This window comes from Lissotriton helveticus, chromosome 11 (genome assembly GCF_964261635.1).
Source record: "Lissotriton helveticus chromosome 11, aLisHel1.1, whole genome shotgun sequence".
Classification (NCBI taxonomy): domain Eukaryota; kingdom Metazoa; phylum Chordata; class Amphibia; order Caudata; family Salamandridae; genus Lissotriton; species Lissotriton helveticus.
The window spans coordinates 39,489,098-39,514,505 of NC_136072.1; the positions used below are offsets into that span (position 1 = coordinate 39,489,098).

At 44.0% G+C, this 25,408-nt stretch overlaps 18 non-coding genes across 18 annotated transcripts; all 18 read left to right on the plus strand.

Annotated features, from left to right (window-relative positions):
* The first annotated feature begins 486 nt into the window (after positions 1–486).
* Positions 487–558, plus strand: TRNAG-UCC (transfer RNA glycine (anticodon UCC)). The gene has a single exon. It is a non-coding gene; the product is annotated as a tRNA-Gly (tRNA).
* A 1,512-nt stretch (positions 559–2,070) lies between these two features.
* Positions 2,071–2,142, plus strand: TRNAG-UCC (transfer RNA glycine (anticodon UCC)). Its single transcript has one exon. It is a non-coding gene; the product is annotated as a tRNA-Gly (tRNA).
* An 899-nt stretch (positions 2,143–3,041) lies between these two features.
* TRNAG-UCC (transfer RNA glycine (anticodon UCC)) lies at positions 3,042–3,113 on the plus strand. The gene has a single exon. It is a non-coding gene; the product is annotated as a tRNA-Gly (tRNA).
* A 1,512-nt stretch (positions 3,114–4,625) lies between these two features.
* On the plus strand, positions 4,626–4,697 carry TRNAG-UCC (transfer RNA glycine (anticodon UCC)). Its single transcript has one exon. It is a non-coding gene; the product is annotated as a tRNA-Gly (tRNA).
* An 899-nt stretch (positions 4,698–5,596) lies between these two features.
* On the plus strand, positions 5,597–5,668 carry TRNAG-UCC (transfer RNA glycine (anticodon UCC)). The gene has a single exon. It is a non-coding gene; the product is annotated as a tRNA-Gly (tRNA).
* Positions 5,669–7,180: 1,512 nt separating this feature from the next.
* On the plus strand, positions 7,181–7,252 carry TRNAG-UCC (transfer RNA glycine (anticodon UCC)). The gene has a single exon. It is a non-coding gene; the product is annotated as a tRNA-Gly (tRNA).
* An 899-nt stretch (positions 7,253–8,151) lies between these two features.
* Positions 8,152–8,223, plus strand: TRNAG-UCC (transfer RNA glycine (anticodon UCC)). The gene has a single exon. It is a non-coding gene; the product is annotated as a tRNA-Gly (tRNA).
* A 1,512-nt stretch (positions 8,224–9,735) lies between these two features.
* On the plus strand, positions 9,736–9,807 carry TRNAG-UCC (transfer RNA glycine (anticodon UCC)). The gene has a single exon. It is a non-coding gene; the product is annotated as a tRNA-Gly (tRNA).
* An 899-nt stretch (positions 9,808–10,706) lies between these two features.
* Positions 10,707–10,778, plus strand: TRNAG-UCC (transfer RNA glycine (anticodon UCC)). The gene has a single exon. It is a non-coding gene; the product is annotated as a tRNA-Gly (tRNA).
* A 2,483-nt stretch (positions 10,779–13,261) lies between these two features.
* TRNAG-UCC (transfer RNA glycine (anticodon UCC)) lies at positions 13,262–13,333 on the plus strand. Its single transcript has one exon. It is a non-coding gene; the product is annotated as a tRNA-Gly (tRNA).
* Positions 13,334–14,845: 1,512 nt separating this feature from the next.
* On the plus strand, positions 14,846–14,917 carry TRNAG-UCC (transfer RNA glycine (anticodon UCC)). Its single transcript has one exon. It is a non-coding gene; the product is annotated as a tRNA-Gly (tRNA).
* Positions 14,918–15,816: 899 nt separating this feature from the next.
* Positions 15,817–15,888, plus strand: TRNAG-UCC (transfer RNA glycine (anticodon UCC)). The gene has a single exon. It is a non-coding gene; the product is annotated as a tRNA-Gly (tRNA).
* Positions 15,889–17,400: 1,512 nt separating this feature from the next.
* On the plus strand, positions 17,401–17,472 carry TRNAG-UCC (transfer RNA glycine (anticodon UCC)). The gene has a single exon. It is a non-coding gene; the product is annotated as a tRNA-Gly (tRNA).
* Positions 17,473–18,371: 899 nt separating this feature from the next.
* TRNAG-UCC (transfer RNA glycine (anticodon UCC)) lies at positions 18,372–18,443 on the plus strand. Its single transcript has one exon. It is a non-coding gene; the product is annotated as a tRNA-Gly (tRNA).
* Positions 18,444–20,926: 2,483 nt separating this feature from the next.
* Positions 20,927–20,998, plus strand: TRNAG-UCC (transfer RNA glycine (anticodon UCC)). Its single transcript has one exon. It is a non-coding gene; the product is annotated as a tRNA-Gly (tRNA).
* A 1,512-nt stretch (positions 20,999–22,510) lies between these two features.
* Positions 22,511–22,582, plus strand: TRNAG-UCC (transfer RNA glycine (anticodon UCC)). The gene has a single exon. It is a non-coding gene; the product is annotated as a tRNA-Gly (tRNA).
* An 899-nt stretch (positions 22,583–23,481) lies between these two features.
* TRNAG-UCC (transfer RNA glycine (anticodon UCC)) lies at positions 23,482–23,553 on the plus strand. Its single transcript has one exon. It is a non-coding gene; the product is annotated as a tRNA-Gly (tRNA).
* A 1,512-nt stretch (positions 23,554–25,065) lies between these two features.
* Positions 25,066–25,137, plus strand: TRNAG-UCC (transfer RNA glycine (anticodon UCC)). Its single transcript has one exon. It is a non-coding gene; the product is annotated as a tRNA-Gly (tRNA).
* Positions 25,138–25,408: the final 271 nt, after the last annotated feature.

A 25,408-nucleotide genomic window follows, 5' to 3' on the forward strand; every position in this document is an offset into this window, starting at 1 on the left:
CGGAGGTAACTGCAGCTCACAAAATGTTTCATAAGAGGGCAAGTTGAGAGGAATCCAAGAGGCAGATGTCCATAGAAAGAGCCTCTGACTACAGCAGGAAGGTTGGATGCTTCAAATTTGCATAGTTTCCTGTCCAACGTCCTCTCACGTCCCGAACGCCCACGTCACTCCACTGAATGCTCCTCATCTGCATAAAGAGAACACTTTCACAGAGGAGCAGAGTGGCGCAGCGGAAGCGTGCTGGGCCCATAACCCAGAGGTCGATGGATCGAAACCATCCTCTGCTAAATTTGCTTTATTTTCCTTCCAAGGACCAAGCTGTCATTTCCACGCTGCCAGAAAGGAAAAGCGCAAGCTTGCGCCAGCTATGTGAGAAAAGACTTCTCAACTATCTGTGTCTGCTGAAATACAAGAGAGGGATCGTCAAAGGATCCACCCTTTACTTTGAAAGTAAAGAGACACAATAATAAGCATAAATGACAGAGGGCGTTGGTGGTATAGTGGTGAGCATAGCTGCCTTCCAAGCAGTTGACCCGGGTTCGATTCCCGGCCAACGCAGTGCAAATACTTATGTATTCTGCAAGCAGGATATATTTTAGTTCAACATGTCACAAAATGGAAATATCATGAACAGATTAATCAGCCATATATATAGAAATTAAAAAATACGTAGGCAAACATCTCAATCGCCCCTTCTGCTATATTCATTGTCCTAATATATGATAAGTTTCATAAAGCAGAGTCGCCATTCACATGTGCTGGTAATAAATATGTTATTTTGGGCAGGCAATGAAAGGGCTGAGGCCCGACCAGACATTATACCTCCAGCATCTCTATGTTAAAAAGCATTTCTAGGCAATTTCTAGCCTCTGAAAAAAATATGCAAGACCCACCGATAAATCTGGCCAAAGTCCGTAACATTTTTGCATACTTGTGCTCTGACCTGAATGTAGCGCCACCTCGTAGCTGTCGAAGGTAACTGCAGCTCACAAAATGTTTTATCAGAAGGCAAGTTGAGAGGAATCCAAGAGGCAGATGTCCATGGAAAGAGCCTCTCACTGCAGCAGGAAGGTTGGATGCTTGAAATTTGCATAGTTTCCTGTCCAACGTCCCGAACGCTCCCAAACGCTCAAAAGCCTCACACCGGGCAAGCCCTCACCGGGTAGATCTCTGGCTCCCAGGTAAAGCCAAATCCTGAGCATGTTAGCGCTAGTATCACAGAGAGAGATATAGAGGGTTCAAGAGCTGCTGTCTTGATAAATGTTTGAAACGGCTAGTGCCTGAGAGTGTCTGGCTTTCAGTTATGACTGATTGTTAGAGGGGAAGATTAAGTTTTTCTGCACCCAGCATGCCTTGCGATATACTTAGGCAAATGAGGTGAGAGCCCGACCAATCCCACTCTACTCTGCTGAATGCTCCTTATTTGCATAAAGAGAACACTTTCACAACGGAGCAGAGTGGCGCAGCGGAAGCGTGCTGGGCCCATAACCCAGAGGTCGATGGATCGAAACCATCCTCTGCTAATTTTGCTTGATTTTTCTTCCAAGGACCAAGCTGTCATTCCCAGGCTGCCAGCAAGTAAAAGCGCAAGCTTTTGCCAGCTATGTGAGAAAAGACTTCTCAACTATCTGTGTCTGCTGAAATACAAGAGAGGGATCGTAAAAGGATCCACCCTGTACTTTGAAAGTAAAGACACACAATAATAAGCATAAATGACTGGTGGGACCTTCAAACACTTTTCTGGGCATGCTTTGAATTTCATTCTTCCCTTTTAGTTGTGCTATTATCTATCTCCTGGGCATTTCCTGGAATGTTCTCTCTTTCTCTTCCCTGCTTTGCTTCCCATGCTGCATCTATATGTTCATATCTATTATTTGTACTACTGCTTTCCATTCTTCTCTTCCGCACAGCTTTGACCTTGGTTTCAATCCCAGTTCCTTACCCTCTGCTAAAAACTTTCTACTGCTTTTCATGTTGGTATCTAAACCAAATGCACCGTTGAAGCTGGTGCAAGATAGACATTGCACTCAGGGTCGTAATGTTTAGAACCGAGAGCATACAGATCATAGGGCGTTGGTGGTATAGTGGTGAGCATAGCTGCCTTCCAAGCAGTTGACCCGGGTTCGATTCCCGGCCAACGCAGTACAAATACTTATATATTCTGCAAGCTGGATATATTTTAATGCAATATGTCACAAAATGGAAATATCATGAACAGATTAATCAGCCAGATATAAAAAAATAAACAAATACGTAGGCAAACATCTCGATCGCCCCTTCTGCTATATTCATTGCCCTAATATATGATAAGTTCCATAAAGCAGAGTCACCACTCACATGTGCTGGTAATAAATATGTTACAGTGGGCAGACAATGAAAGGGCTGAGGCCCGACCAGACATTATAACTCCAGCATCTCTATGTTAAAAAGCATTTCTAGGCAATATCTAGCCTCTGAAAAAAATATGCAAGATCCACCGATAAATCTGGCAAAAGTCACTAACATTTTGGGCATACTTGTGCTCTCACCTGAATGTAGCGCCACCTTGTAGCCATCGGAGGTAACTGCAGCTCACAAAATGTTTCATAAGAGGGCAAGTTGAGAGGAATCCAAGAGGCAGATGTCCATAGAAAGAGCCTCTGACTACAGCAGGAAGGTTGGATGCTTCAAATTTGCATAGTTTCCTGTCCAACGTCCTCTCACGTCCCGAACGCCCACGTCACTCCACTGAATGCTCCTCATCTGCATAAAGAGAACACTTTCACAGAGGAGCAGAGTGGCGCAGCGGAAGCGTGCTGGGCCCATAACCCAGAGGTCGATGGATCGAAACCATCCTCTGCTAAATTTGCTTTATTTTCCTTCCAAGGACCAAGCTGTCATTTCCACGCTGCCAGAAAGGAAAAGCGCAAGCTTGCGCCAGCTATGTGAGAAAAGACTTCTCAACTATCTGTGTCTGCTGAAATACAAGAGAGGGATCGTCAAAGGATCCACCCTTTACTTTGAAAGTAAAGAGACACAATAATAAGCATAAATGACAGAGGGCGTTGGTGGTATAGTGGTGAGCATAGCTGCCTTCCAAGCAGTTGACCCGGGTTCGATTCCCGGCCAACGCAGTGCAAATACTTATGTATTCTGCAAGCAGGATATATTTTAGTTCAACATGTCACAAAATGGAAATATCATGAACAGATTAATCAGCCATATATATAGAAATTAAAAAATACGTAGGCAAACATCTCAATCGCCCCTTCTGCTATATTCATTGTCCTAATATATGATAAGTTTCATAAAGCAGAGTCGCCATTCACATGTGCTGGTAATAAATATGTTATTTTGGGCAGGCAATGAAAGGGCTGAGGCCCGACCAGACATTATACCTCCAGCATCTCTATGTTAAAAAGCATTTCTAGGCAATTTCTAGCCTCTGAAAAAAATATGCAAGACCCACCGATAAATCTGGCCAAAGTCCGTAACATTTTTGCATACTTGTGCTCTGACCTGAATGTAGCGCCACCTCGTAGCTGTCGAAGGTAACTGCAGCTCACAAAATGTTTTATCAGAAGGCAAGTTGAGAGGAATCCAAGAGGCAGATGTCCATGGAAAGAGCCTCTCACTGCAGCAGGAAGGTTGGATGCTTGAAATTTGCATAGTTTCCTGTCCAACGTCCCGAACGCTCCCAAACGCTCAAAAGCCTCACACCGGGCAAGCCCTCACCGGGTAGATCTCTGGCTCCCAGGTAAAGCCAAATCCTGAGCATGTTAGCGCTAGTATCACAGAGAGAGATATAGAGGGTTCAAGAGCTGCTGTCTTGATAAATGTTTGAAACGGCTAGTGCCTGAGAGTGTCTGGCTTTCAGTTATGACTGATTGTGAGAGGGGAAGATTAAGTTTTTCTGCACCCAGCATGCCTTGCGATATACTTAGGCAAATGAGGTGAGAGCCCGACCAATCCCACTCTACTCTGCTGAATGCTCCTTATTTGCATAAAGAGAACACTTTCACAACGGAGCAGAGTGGCGCAGCGGAAGCGTGCTGGGCCCATAACCCAGAGGTCGATGGATCGAAACCATCCTCTGCTAATTTTGCTTGATTTTTCTTCCAAGGACCAAGCTGTCATTCCCAGGCTGCCAGCAAGTAAAAGCGCAAGCTTTTGCCAGCTATGTGAGAAAAGACTTCTCAACTATCTGTGTCTGCTGAAATACAAGAGAGGGATCGTAAAAGGATCCACCCTGTACTTTGAAAGTAAAGACACACAATAATAAGCATAAATGACTGGTGGGACCTTCAAACACTTTTCTGGGCATGCTTTGAATTTCATTCTTCCCTTTTAGTTGTGCTATTGTCTATCTCCTGGGCATTTCCTGGAATGTTCTCTCTTTCTCTTCCCTGCTTTGCTTCCCATGCTGCATCTATATGTTCATATCTATTATTTGTACTACTGCTTTCCATTCTTCTCTTCCGCACAGCTTTGACCTTGGTTTCAATCCCAGTTCCTTACCCTCTGCTAAAAACTTTCTACTGCTTTTCATGTTGGTATCTAAACCAAATGCACCGTTGAAGCTGGTGCAAGATAGACATTGCACTCAGGGTCGTAATGTTTAGAACCGAGAGCATACAGATCATAGGGCGTTGGTGGTATAGTGGTGAGCATAGCTGCCTTCCAAGCAGTTGACCCGGGTTCGATTCCCGGCCAACGCAGTACAAATACTTATATATTCTGCAAGCTGGATATATTTTAATGCAATATGTCACAAAATGGAAATATCATGAACAGATTAATCAGCCAGATATAAAAAAATAAACAAATACGTAGGCAAACATCTCGATCGCCCCTTCTGCTATATTCATTGCCCTAATATATGATAAGTTCCATAAAGCAGAGTCACCACTCACATGTGCTGGTAATAAATATGTTACAGTGGGCAGACAATGAAAGGGCTGAGGCCCGACCAGACATTATAACTCCAGCATCTCTATGTTAAAAAGCATTTCTAGGCAATATCTAGCCTCTGAAAAAAATATGCAAGATCCACCGATAAATCTGGCAAAAGTCACTAACATTTTGGGCATACTTGTGCTCTCACCTGAATGTAGCGCCACCTTGTAGCCATCGGAGGTAACTGCAGCTCACAAAATGTTTCATAAGAGGGCAAGTTGAGAGGAATCCAAGAGGCAGATGTCCATAGAAAGAGCCTCTGACTACAGCAGGAAGGTTGGATGCTTCAAATTTGCATAGTTTCCTGTCCAACGTCCTCTCACGTCCCGAACGCCCACGTCACTCCACTGAATGCTCCTCATCTGCATAAAGAGAACACTTTCACAGAGGAGCAGAGTGGCGCAGCGGAAGCGTGCTGGGCCCATAACCCAGAGGTCGATGGATCGAAACCATCCTCTGCTAAATTTGCTTTATTTTCCTTCCAAGGACCAAGCTGTCATTTCCACGCTGCCAGAAAGGAAAAGCGCAAGCTTGCGCCAGCTATGTGAGAAAAGACTTCTCAACTATCTGTGTCTGCTGAAATACAAGAGAGGGATCGTCAAAGGATCCACCCTTTACTTTGAAAGTAAAGAGACACAATAATAAGCATAAATGACAGAGGGCGTTGGTGGTATAGTGGTGAGCATAGCTGCCTTCCAAGCAGTTGACCCGGGTTCGATTCCCGGCCAACGCAGTGCAAATACTTATGTATTCTGCAAGCAGGATATATTTTAGTTCAACATGTCACAAAATGGAAATATCATGAACAGATTAATCAGCCATATATATAGAAATTAAAAAATACGTAGGCAAACATCTCAATCGCCCCTTCTGCTATATTCATTGTCCTAATATATGATAAGTTTCATAAAGCAGAGTCGCCATTCACATGTGCTGGTAATAAATATGTTATTTTGGGCAGGCAATGAAAGGGCTGAGGCCCGACCAGACATTATACCTCCAGCATCTCTATGTTAAAAAGCATTTCTAGGCAATTTCTAGCCTCTGAAAAAAATATGCAAGACCCACCGATAAATCTGGCCAAAGTCCGTAACATTTTTGCATACTTGTGCTCTGACCTGAATGTAGCGCCACCTCGTAGCTGTCGAAGGTAACTGCAGCTCACAAAATGTTTTATCAGAAGGCAAGTTGAGAGGAATCCAAGAGGCAGATGTCCATGGAAAGAGCCTCTCACTGCAGCAGGAAGGTTGGATGCTTGAAATTTGCATAGTTTCCTGTCCAACGTCCCGAACGCTCCCAAACGCTCAAAAGCCTCACACCGGGCAAGCCCTCACCGGGTAGATCTCTGGCTCCCAGGTAAAGCCAAATCCTGAGCATGTTAGCGCTAGTATCACAGAGAGAGATATAGAGGGTTCAAGAGCTGCTGTCTTGATAAATGTTTGAAACGGCTAGTGCCTGAGAGTGTCTGGCTTTCAGTTATGACTGATTGTGAGAGGGGAAGATTAAGTTTTTCTGCACCCAGCATGCCTTGCGATATACTTAGGCAAATGAGGTGAGAGCCCGACCAATCCCACTCTACTCTGCTGAATGCTCCTTATTTGCATAAAGAGAACACTTTCACAACGGAGCAGAGTGGCGCAGCGGAAGCGTGCTGGGCCCATAACCCAGAGGTCGATGGATCGAAACCATCCTCTGCTAATTTTGCTTGATTTTTCTTCCAAGGACCAAGCTGTCATTCCCAGGCTGCCAGCAAGTAAAAGCGCAAGCTTTTGCCAGCTATGTGAGAAAAGACTTCTCAACTATCTGTGTCTGCTGAAATACAAGAGAGGGATCGTAAAAGGATCCACCCTGTACTTTGAAAGTAAAGACACACAATAATAAGCATAAATGACTGGTGGGACCTTCAAACACTTTTCTGGGCATGCTTTGAATTTCATTCTTCCCTTTTAGTTGTGCTATTGTCTATCTCCTGGGCATTTCCTGGAATGTTCTCTCTTTCTCTTCCCTGCTTTGCTTCCCATGCTGCATCTATATGTTCATATCTATTATTTGTACTACTGCTTTCCATTCTTCTCTTCCGCACAGCTTTGACCTTGGTTTCAATCCCAGTTCCTTACCCTCTGCTAAAAACTTTCTACTGCTTTTCATGTTGGTATCTAAACCAAATGCACCGTTGAAGCTGGTGCAAGATAGACATTGCACTCAGGGTCGTAATGTTTAGAACCGAGAGCATACAGATCATAGGGCGTTGGTGGTATAGTGGTGAGCATAGCTGCCTTCCAAGCAGTTGACCCGGGTTCGATTCCCGGCCAACGCAGTACAAATACTTATATATTCTGCAAGCTGGATATATTTTAATGCAATATGTCACAAAATGGAAATATCATGAACAGATTAATCAGCCAGATATAAAAAAATAAACAAATACGTAGGCAAACATCTCGATCGCCCCTTCTGCTATATTCATTGCCCTAATATATGATAAGTTCCATAAAGCAGAGTCACCACTCACATGTGCTGGTAATAAATATGTTACAGTGGGCAGACAATGAAAGGGCTGAGGCCCGACCAGACATTATAACTCCAGCATCTCTATGTTAAAAAGCATTTCTAGGCAATATCTAGCCTCTGAAAAAAATATGCAAGATCCACCGATAAATCTGGCAAAAGTCACTAACATTTTGGGCATACTTGTGCTCTCACCTGAATGTAGCGCCACCTTGTAGCCATCGGAGGTAACTGCAGCTCACAAAATGTTTCATAAGAGGGCAAGTTGAGAGGAATCCAAGAGGCAGATGTCCATAGAAAGAGCCTCTGACTACAGCAGGAAGGTTGGATGCTTCAAATTTGCATAGTTTCCTGTCCAACGTCCTCTCACGTCCCGAACGCCCACGTCACTCCACTGAATGCTCCTCATCTGCATAAAGAGAACACTTTCACAGAGGAGCAGAGTGGCGCAGCGGAAGCGTGCTGGGCCCATAACCCAGAGGTCGATGGATCGAAACCATCCTCTGCTAAATTTGCTTTATTTTCCTTCCAAGGACCAAGCTGTCATTTCCACGCTGCCAGAAAGGAAAAGCGCAAGCTTGCGCCAGCTATGTGAGAAAAGACTTCTCAACTATCTGTGTCTGCTGAAATACAAGAGAGGGATCGTCAAAGGATCCACCCTTTACTTTGAAAGTAAAGAGACACAATAATAAGCATAAATGACAGAGGGCGTTGGTGGTATAGTGGTGAGCATAGCTGCCTTCCAAGCAGTTGACCCGGGTTCGATTCCCGGCCAACGCAGTGCAAATACTTATGTATTCTGCAAGCAGGATATATTTTAGTTCAACATGTCACAAAATGGAAATATCATGAACAGATTAATCAGCCATATATATAGAAATTAAAAAATACGTAGGCAAACATCTCAATCGCCCCTTCTGCTATATTCATTGTCCTAATATATGATAAGTTTCATAAAGCAGAGTCGCCATTCACATGTGCTGGTAATAAATATGTTATTTTGGGCAGGCAATGAAAGGGCTGAGGCCCGACCAGACATTATACCTCCAGCATCTCTATGTTAAAAAGCATTTCTAGGCAATTTCTAGCCTCTGAAAAAAATATGCAAGACCCACCGATAAATCTGGCCAAAGTCCGTAACATTTTTGCATACTTGTGCTCTGACCTGAATGTAGCGCCACCTCGTAGCTGTCGAAGGTAACTGCAGCTCACAAAATGTTTTATCAGAAGGCAAGTTGAGAGGAATCCAAGAGGCAGATGTCCATGGAAAGAGCCTCTCACTGCAGCAGGAAGGTTGGATGCTTGAAATTTGCATAGTTTCCTGTCCAACGTCCCGAACGCTCCCAAACGCTCAAAAGCCTCACACCGGGCAAGCCCTCACCGGGTAGATCTCTGGCTCCCAGGTAAAGCCAAATCCTGAGCATGTTAGCGCTAGTATCACAGAGAGAGATATAGAGGGTTCAAGAGCTGCTGTCTTGATAAATGTTTGAAACGGCTAGTGCCTGAGAGTGTCTGGCTTTCAGTTATGACTGATTGTGAGAGGGGAAGATTAAGTTTTTCTGCACCCAGCATGCCTTGCGATATACTTAGGCAAATGAGGTGAGAGCCCGACCAATCCCACTCTACTCTGCTGAATGCTCCTTATTTGCATAAAGAGAACACTTTCACAACGGAGCAGAGTGGCGCAGCGGAAGCGTGCTGGGCCCATAACCCAGAGGTCGATGGATCGAAACCATCCTCTGCTAATTTTGCTTGATTTTTCTTCCAAGGACCAAGCTGTCATTCCCAGGCTGCCAGCAAGTAAAAGCGCAAGCTTTTGCCAGCTATGTGAGAAAAGACTTCTCAACTATCTGTGTCTGCTGAAATACAAGAGAGGGATCGTAAAAGGATCCACCCTGTACTTTGAAAGTAAAGACACACAATAATAAGCATAAATGACTGGTGGGACCTTCAAACACTTTTCTGGGCATGCTTTGAATTTCATTCTTCCCTTTTAGTTGTGCTATTGTCTATCTCCTGGGCATTTCCTGGAATGTTCTCTCTTTCTCTTCCCTGCTTTGCTTCCCATGCTGCATCTATATGTTCATATCTATTATTTGTACTACTGCTTTCCATTCTTCTCTTCCGCACAGCTTTGACCTTGGTTTCAATCCCAGTTCCTTACCCTCTGCTAAAAACTTTCTACTGCTTTTCATGTTGGTATCTAAACCAAATGCACCGTTGAAGCTGGTGCAAGATAGACATTGCACTCAGGGTCGTAATGTTTAGAACCGAGAGCATACAGATCATAGGGCGTTGGTGGTATAGTGGTGAGCATAGCTGCCTTCCAAGCAGTTGACCCGGGTTCGATTCCCGGCCAACGCAGTACAAATACTTATATATTCTGCAAGCTGGATATATTTTAATGCAATATGTCACAAAATGGAAATATCATGAACAGATTAATCAGCCAGATATAAAAAAATAAACAAATACGTAGGCAAACATCTCGATCGCCCCTTCTGCTATATTCATTGCCCTAATATATGATAAGTTCCATAAAGCAGAGTCACCACTCACATGTGCTGGTAATAAATATGTTACAGTGGGCAGACAATGAAAGGGCTGAGGCCCGACCAGACATTATAACTCCAGCATCTCTATGTTAAAAAGCATTTCTAGGCAATATCTAGCCTCTGAAAAAAATATGCAAGATCCACCGATAAATCTGGCAAAAGTCACTAACATTTTGGGCATACTTGTGCTCTCACCTGAATGTAGCGCCACCTTGTAGCCATCGGAGGTAACTGCAGCTCACAAAATGTTTCATAAGAGGGCAAGTTGAGAGGAATCCAAGAGGCAGATGTCCATAGAAAGAGCCTCTGACTACAGCAGGAAGGTTGGATGCTTCAAATTTGCATAGTTTCCTGTCCAACGTCCTCTCACGTCCCGAACGCCCACGTCACTCCACTGAATGCTCCTCATCTGCATAAAGAGAACACTTTCACAGAGGAGCAGAGTGGCGCAGCGGAAGCGTGCTGGGCCCATAACCCAGAGGTCGATGGATCGAAACCATCCTCTGCTAAATTTGCTTTATTTTCCTTCCAAGGACCAAGCTGTCATTTCCACGCTGCCAGAAAGGAAAAGCGCAAGCTTGCGCCAGCTATGTGAGAAAAGACTTCTCAACTATCTGTGTCTGCTGAAATACAAGAGAGGGATCGTCAAAGGATCCACCCTTTACTTTGAAAGTAAAGAGACACAATAATAAGCATAAATGACAGAGGGCGTTGGTGGTATAGTGGTGAGCATAGCTGCCTTCCATGCAGTTGACCCGGGTTCGATTCCCGGCCAACGCAGTGCAAATACTTATGTATTCTGCAAGCAGGATATATTTTAGTTCAACATGTCACAAAATGGAAATATCATGAACAGATTAATCAGCCATATATATAGAAATTAAAAAATACGTAGGCAAACATCTCAATCGCCCCTTCTGCTATATTCATTGTCCTAATATATGATAAGTTTCATAAAGCAGAGTCGCCATTCACATGTGCTGGTAATAAATATGTTATTTTGGGCAGGCAATGAAAGGGCTGAGGCCCGACCAGACATTATACCTCCAGCATCTCTATGTTAAAAAGCATTTCTAGGCAATTTCTAGCCTCTGAAAAAAATATGCAAGACCCACCGATAAATCTGGCCAAAGTCCGTAACATTTTTGCATACTTGTGCTCTGACCTGAATGTAGCGCCACCTCGTAGCTGTCGAAGGTAACTGCAGCTCACAAAATGTTTTATCAGAAGGCAAGTTGAGAGGAATCCAAGAGGCAGATGTCCATGGAAAGAGCCTCTCACTGCAGCAGGAAGGTTGGATGCTTGAAATTTGCATAGTTTCCTGTCCAACGTCCCGAACGCTCCCAAACGCTCAAAAGCCTCACACCGGGCAAGCCCTCACCGGGTAGATCTCTGGCTCCCAGGTAAAGCCAAATCCTGAGCATGTTAGCGCTAGTATCACAGAGAGAGATATAGAGGGTTCAAGAGCTGCTGTCTTGATAAATGTTTGAAACGGCTAGTGCCTGAGAGTGTCTGGCTTTCAGTTATGACTGATTGTGAGAGGGGAAGATTAAGTTTTTCTGCACCCAGCATGCCTTGCGATATACTTAGGCAAATGAGGTGAGAGCCCGACCAATCCCACTCTACTCTGCTGAATGCTCCTTATTTGCATAAAGAGAGCACTTTCACAACGGAGCAGAGTGGCGCAGCGGAAGCGTGCTGGGCCCATAACCCAGAGGTCGATGGATCGAAACCATCCTCTGCTAATTTTGCTTGATTTTTCTTCCAAGGACCAAGCTGTCATTCCCAGGCTGCCAGCAAGTAAAAGCGCAAGCTTTTGCCAGCTATGTGAGAAAAGACTTCTCAACTATCTGTGTCTGCTGAAATACAAGAGAGGGATCGTAAAAGGATCCACCCTGTACTTTGAAAGTAAAGACACACAATAATAAGCATAAATGACTGGTGGGACCTTCAAACACTTTTCTGGGCATGCTTTGAATTTCATTCTTCCCTTTTAGTTGTGCTATTATCTATCTCCTGGGCATTTCCTGGAATGTTCTCTCTTTCTCTTCCCTGCTTTGCTTCCCATGCTGCATCTATATGTTCATATCTATTATTTGTACTACTGCTTTCCATTCTTCTCTTCCGCACAGCTTTGACCTTGGTTTCAATCCCAGTTCCTTACCCTCTGCTAAAAACTTTCTACTGCTTTTCATGTTGGTATCTAAACCAAATGCACCGTTGAAGCTGGTGCAAGATAGACATTGCACTCAGGGTCGTAATGTTTAGAACCGAGAGCATACAGATCATAGGGCGTTGGTGGTATAGTGGTGAGCATAGCTTCCTTCCAAGCAGTTGACCCGGGTTCGATTCCCGGCCAACGCAGTACAAATACTTATATATTCTGCAAGCTGGATATATTTTAATGCAATATGTCACAAAATGGAAATATCATGAACAGATTAATCAGCCAGATATAAAAAAATAAACAAATACGTAGGCAAACATCTCGATCGCCCCTTCTGCTATATTCATTGCCCTAATATATGATAAGTTCCATAAAGCAGAGTCACCACTCACATGTGCTGGTAATAAATATGTTACAGTGGGCAGACAATGAAAGGGCTGAGGCCCGACCAGACATTATAACTCCAGCATCTCTATGTTAAAAAGCATTTCTAGGCAATATCTAGCCTCTGAAAAAAATATGCAAGATCCACCGATAAATCTGGCAAAAGTCACTAACATTTTGGGCATACTTGTGCTCTCACCTGAATGTAGCGCCACCTTGTAGCCATCGGAGGTAACTGCAGCTCACAAAATGTTTCATAAGAGGGCAAGTTGAGAGGAATCCAAGAGGCAGATGTCCATAGAAAGAGCCTCTGACTACAGCAGGAAGGTTGGATGCTTCAAATTTGCATAGTTTCCTGTCCAACGTCCTCTCACGTCCCGAACGCCCACGTCACTCCACTGAATGCTCCTCATCTGCATAAAGAGAACACTTTCACAGAGGAGCAGAGTGGCGCAGCGGAAGCGTGCTGGGCCCATAACCCAGAGGTCGATGGATCGAAACCATCCTCTGCTAAATTTGCTTTATTTTCCTTCCAAGGACCAAGCTGTCATTTCCACGCTGCCAGAAAGGAAAAGCGCAAGCTTGCGCCAGCTATGTGAGAAAAGACTTCTCAACTATCTGTGTCTGCTGAAATACAAGAGAGGGATCGTCAAAGGATCCACCCTTTACTTTGAAAGTAAAGAGACACAATAATAAGCATAAATGACAGAGGGCGTTGGTGGTATAGTGGTGAGCATAGCTGCCTTCCATGCAGTTGACCCGGGTTCGATTCCCGGCCAACGCAGTGCAAATACTTATGTATTCTGCAAGCAGGATATATTTTAGTTCAACATGTCACAAAATGGAAATATCATGAACAGATTAATCAGCCATATATATAGAAATTAAAAAATACGTAGGCAAACATCTCAATCGCCCCTTCTGCTATATTCATTGTCCTAATATATGATAAGTTTCATAAAGCAGAGTCGCCATTCACATGTGCTGGTAATAAATATGTTATTTTGGGCAGGCAATGAAAGGGCTGAGGCCCGACCAGACATTATACCTCCAGCATCTCTATGTTAAAAAGCATTTCTAGGCAATTTCTAGCCTCTGAAAAAAATATGCAAGACCCACCGATAAATCTGGCCAAAGTCCGTAACATTTTTGCATACTTGTGCTCTGACCTGAATGTAGCGCCACCTCGTAGCTGTCGAAGGTAACTGCAGCTCACAAAATGTTTTATCAGAAGGCAAGTTGAGAGGAATCCAAGAGGCAGATGTCCATGGAAAGAGCCTCTCACTGCAGCAGGAAGGTTGGATGCTTGAAATTTGCATAGTTTCCTGTCCAACGTCCCGAACGCTCCCAAACGCTCAAAAGCCTCACACCGGGCAAGCCCTCACCGGGTAGATCTCTGGCTCCCAGGTAAAGCCAAATCCTGAGCATGTTAGCGCTAGTATCACAGAGAGAGATATAGAGGGTTCAAGAGCTGCTGTCTTGATAAATGTTTGAAACGGCTAGTGCCTGAGAGTGTCTGGCTTTCAGTTATGACTGATTGTGAGAGGGGAAGATTAAGTTTTTCTGCACCCAGCATGCCTTGCGATATACTTAGGCAAATGAGGTGAGAGCCCGACCAATCCCACTCTACTCTGCTGAATGCTCCTTATTTGCATAAAGAGAACACTTTCACAACGGAGCAGAGTGGCGCAGCGGAAGCGTGCTGGGCCCATAACCCAGAGGTCGATGGATCGAAACCATCCTCTGCTAATTTTGCTTGATTTTTCTTCCAAGGACCAAGCTGTCATTCCCAGGCTGCCAGCAAGTAAAAGCGCAAGCTTTTGCCAGCTATGTGAGAAAAGACTTCTCAACTATCTGTGTCTGCTGAAATACAAGAGAGGGATCGTAAAAGGATCCACCCTGTACTTTGAAAGTAAAGACACACAATAATAAGCATAAATGACTGGTGGGACCTTCAAACACTTTTCTGGGCATGCTTTGAATTTCATTCTTCCCTTTTAGTTGTGCTATTGTCTATCTCCTGGGCATTTCCTGGAATGTTCTCTCTTTCTCTTCCCTGCTTTGCTTCCCATGCTGCATCTATATGTTCATATCTATTATTTGTACTACTGCTTTCCATTCTTCTCTTCCGCACAGCTTTGACCTTGGTTTCAATCCCAGTTCCTTACCCTCTGCTAAAAACTTTCTACTGCTTTTCATGTTGGTATCTAAACCAAATGCACCGTTGAAGCTGGTGCAAGATAGACATTGCACTCAGGGTCGTAATGTTTAGAACCGAGAGCATACAGATCATAGGGCGTTGGTGGTATAGTGGTGAGCATAGCTGCCTTCCAAGCAGTTGACCCGGGTTCGATTCCCGGCCAACGCAGTACAAATACTTATATATTCTGCAAGCTGGATATATTTTAATGCAATATGTCACAAAATGGAAATATCATGAACAGATTAATCAGCCAGATATAAAAAAATAAACAAATACGTAGGCAAACATCTCGATCGCCCCTTCTGCTATATTCATTGCCCTAATATATGATAAGTTCCATAAAGCAGAGTCACCACTCACATGTGCTGGTAATAAATATGTTACAGTGGGCAGACAATGAAAGGGCTGAGGCCCGACCAGACATTATAACTCCAGCATCTCTATGTTAAAAAGCATTTCTAGGCAATATCTAGCCTCTGAAAAAAATATGCAAGATCCACCGATAAATCTGGCAAAAGTCACTAACATTTTGGGCATACTTGTGCTCTCACCTGAATGTAGCGCCACCTTGTAGCCATCGGAGGTAACTGCAGCTCACAAAATGTTTCATAAGAGGGCAAGTTGAGAGGAATCCAAGAGGCAGATGTCCATAGAAAGAGCCTCTGACTACAGCAGGAAGGTTGGATGCTTCAAATTTGCATAGTTTCCTGTCCAACGTCCTCTCACGTCCCGAACGCCCACGTCACTCCACTGAATGCTCCTCATCTGCATAAAGAGAACACTTTCACAGAGGAGCAGAGTGGCGCAGCGGAAGCGTGCTGGGCCCATAACCCAGAGGTCGATGGATCGAAACCATCCTCTGCTAAATTTGCTTTATTTTCCTTCCAAGGACCAAGCTGTCATTTCCACGCTGCCAGAAAGGAAAAGCGCAAGCTTGCGCCAGCTATGTGAGAAAAGACTTCTCAACTATCTGTGTCTGCTGAAATACAAGAGAGGGATCGTCAAAGGATCCACCCTTTACTTTGAAAGTAAAGAGACACAATAATAAGCATAAATGACAGAGGGCGTTGGTGGTATAGTGGTGAGCATAGCTGCCTTCCAAGCAGTTGACCCGGGTTCGATTCCCGGCCAACGCAGTGCAAATACTTATGTATTCTGCAAGCAGGATATATTTTAGTTCAACATGTCACAAAATGGAAATATCATGAACAGATTAATCAGCCATATATATAGAAATTAAAAAATACGTAGGCAAACATCTCAATCGCCCCTTCTGCTATATTCATTGTCCTAATATATGATAAGTTTCATAAAGCAGAGTCGCCATTCACATGTGCTGGTAATAAATATGTTATTTTGGGCAGGCAATGAAAGGGCTGAGGCCCGACCAGACATTATACCTCCAGCATCTCTATGTTAAAAAGCATTTCTAGGCAATTTCTAGCCTCTGAAAAAAATATGCAAGACCCACCGATAAATCTGGCCAAAGTCCGTAACATTTTTGCATACTTGTGCTCTGACCTGAATGTAGCGCCACCTCGTAGCTGTCGAAGGTAACTGCAGCTCACAAAATGTTTTATCAGAAGGCAAGTTGAGAGGAATCCAAGAGGCAGATGTCCATGGAAAGAGCCTCTCACTGCAGCAGGAAGGTTGGATGCTTGAAATTTGCATAGTTTCCTGTCCAACGTCCCGAACGCTCCCAAACGCTCAAAAGCCTCACACCGGGCAAGCCCTCACCGGGTAGATCTCTGGCTCCCAGGTAAAGCCAAATCCTGAGCATGTTAGCGCTAGTATCACAGAGAGAGATATAGAGGGTTCAAGAGCTGCTGTCTTGATAAATGTTTGAAACGGCTAGTGCCTGAGAGTGTCTGGCTTTCAGTTATGACTGATTGTGAGAGGGGAAGATTAAGTTTTTCTGCACCCAGCATGCCTTGCGATATACTTAGGCAAATGAGGTGAGAGCCCGACCAATCCCACTCTACTCTGCTGAATGCTCCTTATTTGCATAAAGAGAACACTTTCACAACGGAGCAGAGTGGCGCAGCGGAAGCGTGCTGGGCCCATAACCCAGAGGTCGATGGATCGAAACCATCCTCTGCTAATTTTGCTTGATTTTTCTTCCAAGGACCAAGCTGTCATTCCCAGGCTGCCAGCAAGTAAAAGCGCAAGCTTTTGCCAGCTATGTGAGAAAAGACTTCTCAACTATCTGTGTCTGCTGAAATACAAGAGAGGGATCGTAAAAGGATCCACCCTGTACTTTGAAAGTAAAGACACACAATAATAAGCATAAATGACTGGTGGGACCTTCAAACACTTTTCTGGGCATGCTTTGAATTTCATTCTTCCCTTTTAGTTGTGCTATTGTCTATCTCCTGGGCATTTCCTGGAATGTTCTCTCTTTCTCTTCCCTGCTTTGCTTCCCATGCTGCATCTATATGTTCATATCTATTATTTGTAGTACTGCTTTCCATTCTTCTCTTCCGCACAGCTTTGACCTTGGTTTCAATCCCAGTTCCTTACCCTCTGCTAAAAACTTTCTACTGCTTTTCATGTTGGTATCTAAACCAAATGCACCGTTGAAGCTGGTGCAAGATAGACATTGCACTCAGGGTCGTAATGTTTAGAACCGAGAGCATACAGATCATAGGGCGTTGGTGGTATAGTGGTGAGCATAGCTGCCTTCCAAGCAGTTGACCCGGGTTCGATTCCCGGCCAACGCAGTACAAATACTTATATATTCTGCAAGCTGGATATATTTTAATGCAATATGTCACAAAATGGAAATATCATGAACAGATTAATCAGCCAGATATAAAAAAATAAACAAATACGTAGGCAAACATCTCGATCGCCCCTTCTGCTATATTCATTGCCCTAATATATGATAAGTTCCATAAAGCAGAGTCACCACTCACATGTGCTGGTAATAAATATGTTACAGTGGGCAGACAATGAAAGGGCTGAGGCCCGACCAGACATTATAACTCCAGCATCTCTATGTTAAAAAGCATTTCTAGGCAATATCTAGCCTCTGAAAAAAATATGCAAGATCCACCGATAAATCTGGCAAAAGTCACTAACATTTTGGGCATACTTGTGCTCTCACCTGAATGTAGCGCCACCTTGTAGCCATCGGAGGTAACTGCAGCTCACAAAATGTTTCATAAGAGGGCAAGTTGAGAGGAATCCAAGAGGCAGATGTCCATAGAAAGAGCCTCTGACTACAGCAGGAAGGTTGGATGCTTCAAATTTGCATAGTTTCCTGTCCAACGTCCTCTCACGTCCCGAACGCCCACGTCACTCCACTGAATGCTCCTCATCTGCATAAAGAGAACACTTTCACAGAGGAGCAGAGTGGCGCAGCGGAAGCGTGCTGGGCCCATAACCCAGAGGTCGATGGATCGAAACCATCCTCTGCTAAATTTGCTTTATTTTCCTTCCAAGGACCAAGCTGTCATTTCCACGCTGCCAGAAAGGAAAAGCGCAAGCTTGCGCCAGCTATGTGAGAAAAGACTTCTCAACTATCTGTGTCTGCTGAAATACAAGAGAGGGATCGTCAAAGGATCCACCCTTTACTTTGAAAGTAAAGAGACACAATAATAAGCATAAATGACAGAGGGCGTTGGTGGTATAGTGGTGAGCATAGCTGCCTTCCATGCAGTTGACCCAGGTTCGATTCCCGGCCAACGCAGTGCAAATACTTATGTATTCTGCAAGCAGGATATATTTTAGTTCAACATGTCACAAAATGGAAATATCATGAACAGATTAATCAGCCATATATATAGAAATTAAAAAATACGTAGGCAAACATCTCAATCGCCCCTTCTGCTATATTCATTGTCCTAATATATGATAAGTTTCATAAAGCAGAGTCGCCATTCACATGTGCTGGTAATAAATATGTTATTTTGGGCAGGCAATGAAAGGGCTGAGGCCCGACCAGACATTATACCTCCAGCATCTCTATGTTAAAAAGCATTTCTAGGCAATTTCTAGCCTCTGAAAAAAATATGCAAGACCCACCGATAAATCTGGCCAAAGTCCGTAACATTTTTGCATACTTGTGCTCTGACCTGAATGTAGCGCCACCTCGTAGCTGTCGAAGGTAACTGCAGCTCACAAAATGTTTTATCAGAAGGCAAGTTGAGAGGAATCCAAGAGGCAGATGTCCATGGAAAGAGCCTCTCACTGCAGCAGGAAGGTTGGATGCTTGAAATTTGCATAGTTTCCTGTCCAACGTCCCGAACGCTCCCAAACGCTCAAAAGCCTCACACCGGGCAAGCCCTCACCGGGTAGATCTCTGGCTCCCAGGTAAAGCCAAATCCTGAGCATGTTAGCGCTAGTATCACAGAGAGAGATATAGAGGGTTCAAGAGCTGCTGTCTTGATAAATGTTTGAAACGGCTAGTGCCTGAGAGTGTCTGGCTTTCAGTTATGACTGATTGTGAGAGGGGAAGATTAAGTTTTTCTGCACCCAGCATGCCTTGCGATATACTTAGGCAAATGAGGTGAGAGCCCGACCAATCCCACTCTACTCTGCTGAATGCTCCTTATTTGCATAAAGAGAGCACTTTCACAACGGAGCAGAGTGGCGCAGCGGAAGCGTGCTGGGCCCATAACCCAGAGGTCGATGGATCGAAACCATCCTCTGCTAATTTTGCTTGATTTTTCTTCCAAGGACCAAGCTGTCATTCCCAGGCTGCCAGCAAGTAAAAGCGCAAGCTTTTGCCAGCTATGTGAGAAAAGACTTCTCAACTATCTGTGTCTGCTGAAATACAAGAGAGGGATCGTAAAAGGATCCACCCTGTACTTTGAAAGTAAAGACACACAATAATAAGCATAAATGACTGGTGGGACCTTCAAACACTTTTCTGGGCATGCTTTGAATTTCATTCTTCCCTTTTAGTTGTGCTATTATCTATCTCCTGGGCATTTCCTGGAATGTTCTCTCTTTCTCTTCCCTGCTTTGCTTCCCATGCTGCATCTATATGTTCATATCTATTATTTGTACTACTGCTTTCCATTCTTCTCTTCCGCACAGCTTTGACCTTGGTTTCAATCCCAGTTCCTTACCCTCTGCTAAAAACTTTCTACTGCTTTTCATGTTGGTATCTAAACCAAATGCACCGTTGAAGCTGGTGCAAGATAGACATTGCACTCAGGGTCGTAATGTTTAGAACCGAGAGCATACAGATCATAGGGCGTTGGTGGTATAGTGGTGAGCATAGCTTCCTTCCAAGCAGTTGACCCGGGTTCGATTCCCGGCCAACGCAGTACAAATACTTATATATTCTGCAAGCTGGATATATTTTAATGCAATATGTCACAAAATGGAAATATCATGAACAGATTAATCAGCCAGATATAAAAAAATAAACAAATACGTAGGCAAACATCTCGATCGCCCCTTCTGCTATATTCATTGCCCTAATATATGATAAGTTCCATAAAGCAGAGTCACCACTCACATGTGCTGGTAATAAATATGTTACAGTGGGCAGACAATGAAAGGGCTGAGGCCCGACCAGACATTATAACTCCAGCATCTCTATGTTAAAAAGCATTTCTAGGCAATATCTAGCCTCTGAAAAAAATATGCAAGATCCACCGATAAATCTGGCAAAAGTCACTAACATTTTGGGCATACTTGTGCTCTCACCTGAATGTAGCGCCACCTTGTAGCCATCGGAGGTAACTGCAGCTCACAAAATGTTTCATAAGAGGGCAAGTTGAGAGGAATCCAAGAGGCAGATGTCCATAGAAAGAGCCTCTGACTACAGCAGGAAGGTTGGATGCTTCAAATTTGCATAGTTTCCTGTCCAACGTCCTCTCACGTCCCGAACGCCCACGTCACTCCACTGAATGCTCCTCATCTGCATAAAGAGAACACTTTCACAGAGGAGCAGAGTGGCGCAGCGGAAGCGTGCTGGGCCCATAACCCAGAGGTCGATGGATCGAAACCATCCTCTGCTAAATTTGCTTTATTTTCCTTCCAAGGACCAAGCTGTCATTTCCACGCTGCCAGAAAGGAAAAGCGCAAGCTTGCGCCAGCTATGTGAGAAAAGACTTCTCAACTATCTGTGTCTGCTGAAATACAAGAGAGGGATCGTCAAAGGATCCACCCTTTACTTTGAAAGTAAAGAGACACAATAATAAGCATAAATGACAGAGGGCGTTGGTGGTATAGTGGTGAGCATAGCTGCCTTCCATGCAGTTGACCCGGGTTCGATTCCCGGCCAACGCAGTGCAAATACTTATGTATTCTGCAAGCAGGATATATTTTAGTTCAACATGTCACAAAATGGAAATATCATGAACAGATTAATCAGCCATATATATAGAAATTAAAAAATACGTAGGCAAACATCTCAATCGCCCCTTCTGCTATATTCATTGTCCTAATATATGATAAGTTTCATAAAGCAGAGTCGCCATTCACATGTGCTGGTAATAAATATGTTATTTTGGGCAGGCAATGAAAGGGCTGAGGCCCGACCAGACATTATACCTCCAGCATCTCTATGTTAAAAAGCATTTCTAGGCAATTTCTAGCCTCTGAAAAAAATATGCAAGACCCACCGATAAATCTGGCCAAAGTCCGTAACATTTTTGCATACTTGTGCTCTGACCTGAATGTAGCGCCACCTCGTAGCTGTCGAAGGTAACTGCAGCTCACAAAATGTTTTATCAGAAGGCAAGTTGAGAGGAATCCAAGAGGCAGATGTCCATGGAAAGAGCCTCTCACTGCAGCAGGAAGGTTGGATGCTTGAAATTTGCATAGTTTCCTGTCCAACGTCCCGAACGCTCCCAAACGCTCAAAAGCCTCACACCGGGCAAGCCCTCACCGGGTAGATCTCTGGCTCCCAGGTAAAGCCAAATCCTGAGCATGTTAGCGCTAGTATCACAGAGAGAGATATAGAGGGTTCAAGAGCTGCTGTCTTGATAAATGTTTGAAACGGCTAGTGCCTGAGAGTGTCTGGCTTTCAGTTATGACTGATTGTGAGAGGGGAAGATTAAGTTTTTCTGCACCCAGCATGCCTTGCGATATACTTAGGCAAATGAGGTAAGAGCCCGACCAATCCCACTCTACTCTGCTGAATGCTCCTTATTTGCATAAAGAGAGCACTTTCACAACGGAGCAGAGTGGCGCAGCGGAAGCGTGCTGGGCCCATAACCCAGAGGTCGATGGATCGAAACCATCCTCTGCTAATTTTGCTTGATTTTTCTTCCAAGGACCAAGCTGTCATTCCCAGGCTGCCAGCAAGTAAAAGCGCAAGCTTTTGCCAGCTATGTGAGAAAAGACTTCTCAACTATCTGTGTCTGCTGAAATACAAGAGAGGGATCGTAAAAGGATCCACCCTGTACTTTGAAAGTAAAGACACACAATAATAAGCATAAATGACTGGTGGGACCTTCAAACACTTTTCTGGGCATGCTTTGAATTTCATTCTTCCCTTTTAGTTGTGCTATTATCTATCTCCTGGGCATTTCCTGGAATGTTCTCTCTTTCTCTTCCCTGCTTTGCTTCCCATGCTGCATCTATATGTTCATATCTATTATTTGTACTACTGCTTTCCATTCTTCTCTTCCGCACAGCTTTGACCTTGGTTTCAATCCCAGTTCCTTACCCTCTGCTAAAAACTTTCTACTGCTTTTCATGTTGGTATCTAAACCAAATGCACCGTTGAAGCTGGTGCAAGATAGACATTGCACTCAGGGTCGTAATGTTTAGAACCGAGAGCATACAGATCATAGGGCGTTGGTGGTATAGTGGTGAGCATAGCTGCCTTCCAAGCAGTTGACCCGGGTTCGATTCCCGGCCAACGCAGTACAAATACTTATATATTCTGCAAGCTGGATATATTTTAATGCAATATGTCACAAAATGGAAATATCATGAACAGATTAATCAGCCAGATATAAAAAAATAAACAAATACGTAGGCAAACATCTCAATCGCCCCTTCTGCTATATTCATTGCCCTAATATATGATAAGTTCCATAAAGCAGAGTCACCACTCACATGTGCTGGTAATAAATATGTTACAGTGGGCAGACAATGAAAGGGCTGAGGCCCGACCAGACATTATAACTCCAGCATCTCTATGTTAAAAAGCATTTCTAGGCAATATCTAGCCTCTGAAAAAAATATGCAAGATCCACCGATAAATCTGGCAAAAGTCACTAACATTTTGGGCATACTTGTGCTCTCACCTGAATGTAGCGCCACCTTGTAGCCATCGGAAGTAACTGCAGCTCACAAAATGTTTCATAAGAGGGCAAGTTGAGAGGAATCCAAGAGGCAGATGTCCATAGAAAGAGCCTCTGACTACAGCAGGAAGGTTGGATGCTTCAAATTTGCATAGTTTCCTGTCCAACGTCCTCTCACGTCCCGAACGCCCACGTCACTCCACCGAATGCTCCTCATCTGCATAAAGAGAACACTTTCACAGAGGAGCAGAGTGGCGCAGCGGAAGCGTGCTGGGCCCATAACCCAGAGGTCGATGGATTGAAACCATCCTCTGCTAAATTTGCTTTATTTTCCTTCCAAGGACCAAGCTGTCATTTCCACGCTGCCAGAAAGGAAAAGCGCAAGCTTGCGCCAGCTATGTGAGAAAAGACTTCTCAACTATCTGTGTCTGCTGAAATACAAGAGAGGGATCGTCAAAGGATCCACCCTTTACTTTGAAAGTAAAGAGACACAATAATAAGCATAAATGACAGAGGGCGTTGGTGGTATAGTGGTGAGCATAGCTGCCTTCCAAGCAGTTGACCCGGGTTCGATTCCCGGCCAACGCAGTGCAAATACTTATGTATTCTGCAAGCAGGATATATTTTAGTTCAACATGTCACAAAATGGAAATATCATGAACAGATTAATCAGCCATATATATAGAAATTAAAAAATACGTAGGCAAACATCTCAATCGCCCCTTCTGCTATATTCATTGTCCTAATATATGATAAGTTTCATAAAGCAGAGTCGCCATTCACATGTGCTGGTAATAAATATGTTATTTTGGGCAGGCAATGAAAGGGCTGAGGCCCGACCAGACATTATACCTCCAGCATCTCTATGTTAAAAAGCATTTCTAGGCAATTTCTAGCCTCTGAAAAAAATATGCAAGACCCACCGATAAATCTGGCCAAAGTCCGTAACATTTTTGCATACTTGTGCTCTGACCTGAATGTAGCGCCACCTCGTAGCTGTCGAAGGTAACTGCAGCTCACAAAATGTTTTATCAGAAGGCAAGTTGAGAGGAATCCAAGAGGCAGATGTCCATGGAAAGAGCCTCTCACTGCAGCAGGAAGGTTGGATGCTTGAAATTTGCATAGTTTCCTGTCCAACGTCCCGAACGCTCCCAAACGCTCAAAAGCCTCACACCGGGCAAGCCCTCACCGGGTAGATCTCTGGCTCCCAGGTAAAGCCAAATCCTGAGCATGTTAGCGCTAGTATCACAGAGAGAGATATAGAGGGTTCAAGAGCTGCTGTCTTGATAAATGTTTGAAACGGCTAGTGCCTGAGAGTGTCTGGCTTTCAGTTATGACTGATTGTGAGAGGGGAAGATTAAGTTTTTCTGCACCCAGCATGCCTTGCGATATACTTAGGCAAATGAGGTGAGAGCCCGACCAATCCCACTCTACTCTGCTGAATGCTCCTTATTTGCATAAAGAGAACACTTTCACAACGGAGCAGAGTGGCGCAGCGGAAGCGTGCTGGGCCCATAACCCAGAGGTCGATGGATCGAAACCATCCTCTGCTAATTTTGCTTGATTTTTCTTCCAAGGACCAAGCTGTCATTCCCAGGCTGCCAGCAAGTAAAAGCGCAAGCTTTTGCCAGCTATGTGAGAAAAGACTTCTCAACTATCTGTGTCTGCTGAAATACAAGAGAGGGATCGTAAAAGGATCCACCCTGTACTTTGAAAGTAAAGACACACAATAATAAGCATAAATGACTGGTGGGACCTTCAAACACTTTTCTGGGCATGCTTTGAATTTCATTCTTCCCTTTTAGTTGTGCTATTGTCTATCTCCTGGGCATTTCCTGGAATGTTCTCTCTTTCTCTTCCCTGCTTTGCTTCCCATGCTGCATCTATATGTTCATATCTATTATTTGTACTACTGCTTTCCATTCTTCTCTTCCGCACAGCTTTGACCTTGGTTTCAATCCCAGTTCCTTACCCTCTGCTAAAAACTTTCTACTGCTTTTCATGTTGGTATCTAAACCAAATGCACCGTTGAAGCTGGTGCAAGATAGACATTGCACTCAGGGTCGTAATGTTTAGAACCGAGAGCATACAGATCATAGGGCGTTGGTGGTATAGTGGTGAGCATAGCTGCCTTCCAAGCAGTTGACCCGGGTTCGATTCCCGGCCAACGCAGTACAAATACTTATATATTCTGCAAGCTGGATATATTTTAATGCAATATGTCACAAAATGGAAATATCATGAACAGATTAATCAGCCAGATATAAAAAAATAAACAAATACGTAGGCAAACATCTCGATCGCCCCTTCTGCTATATTCATTGCCCTAATATATGATAAGTTCCATAAAGCAGAGTCACCACTCACATGTGCTGGTAATAAATATGTTACAGTGGGCAGACAATGAAAGGGCTGAGGCCCGACCAGACATTATAACTCCAGC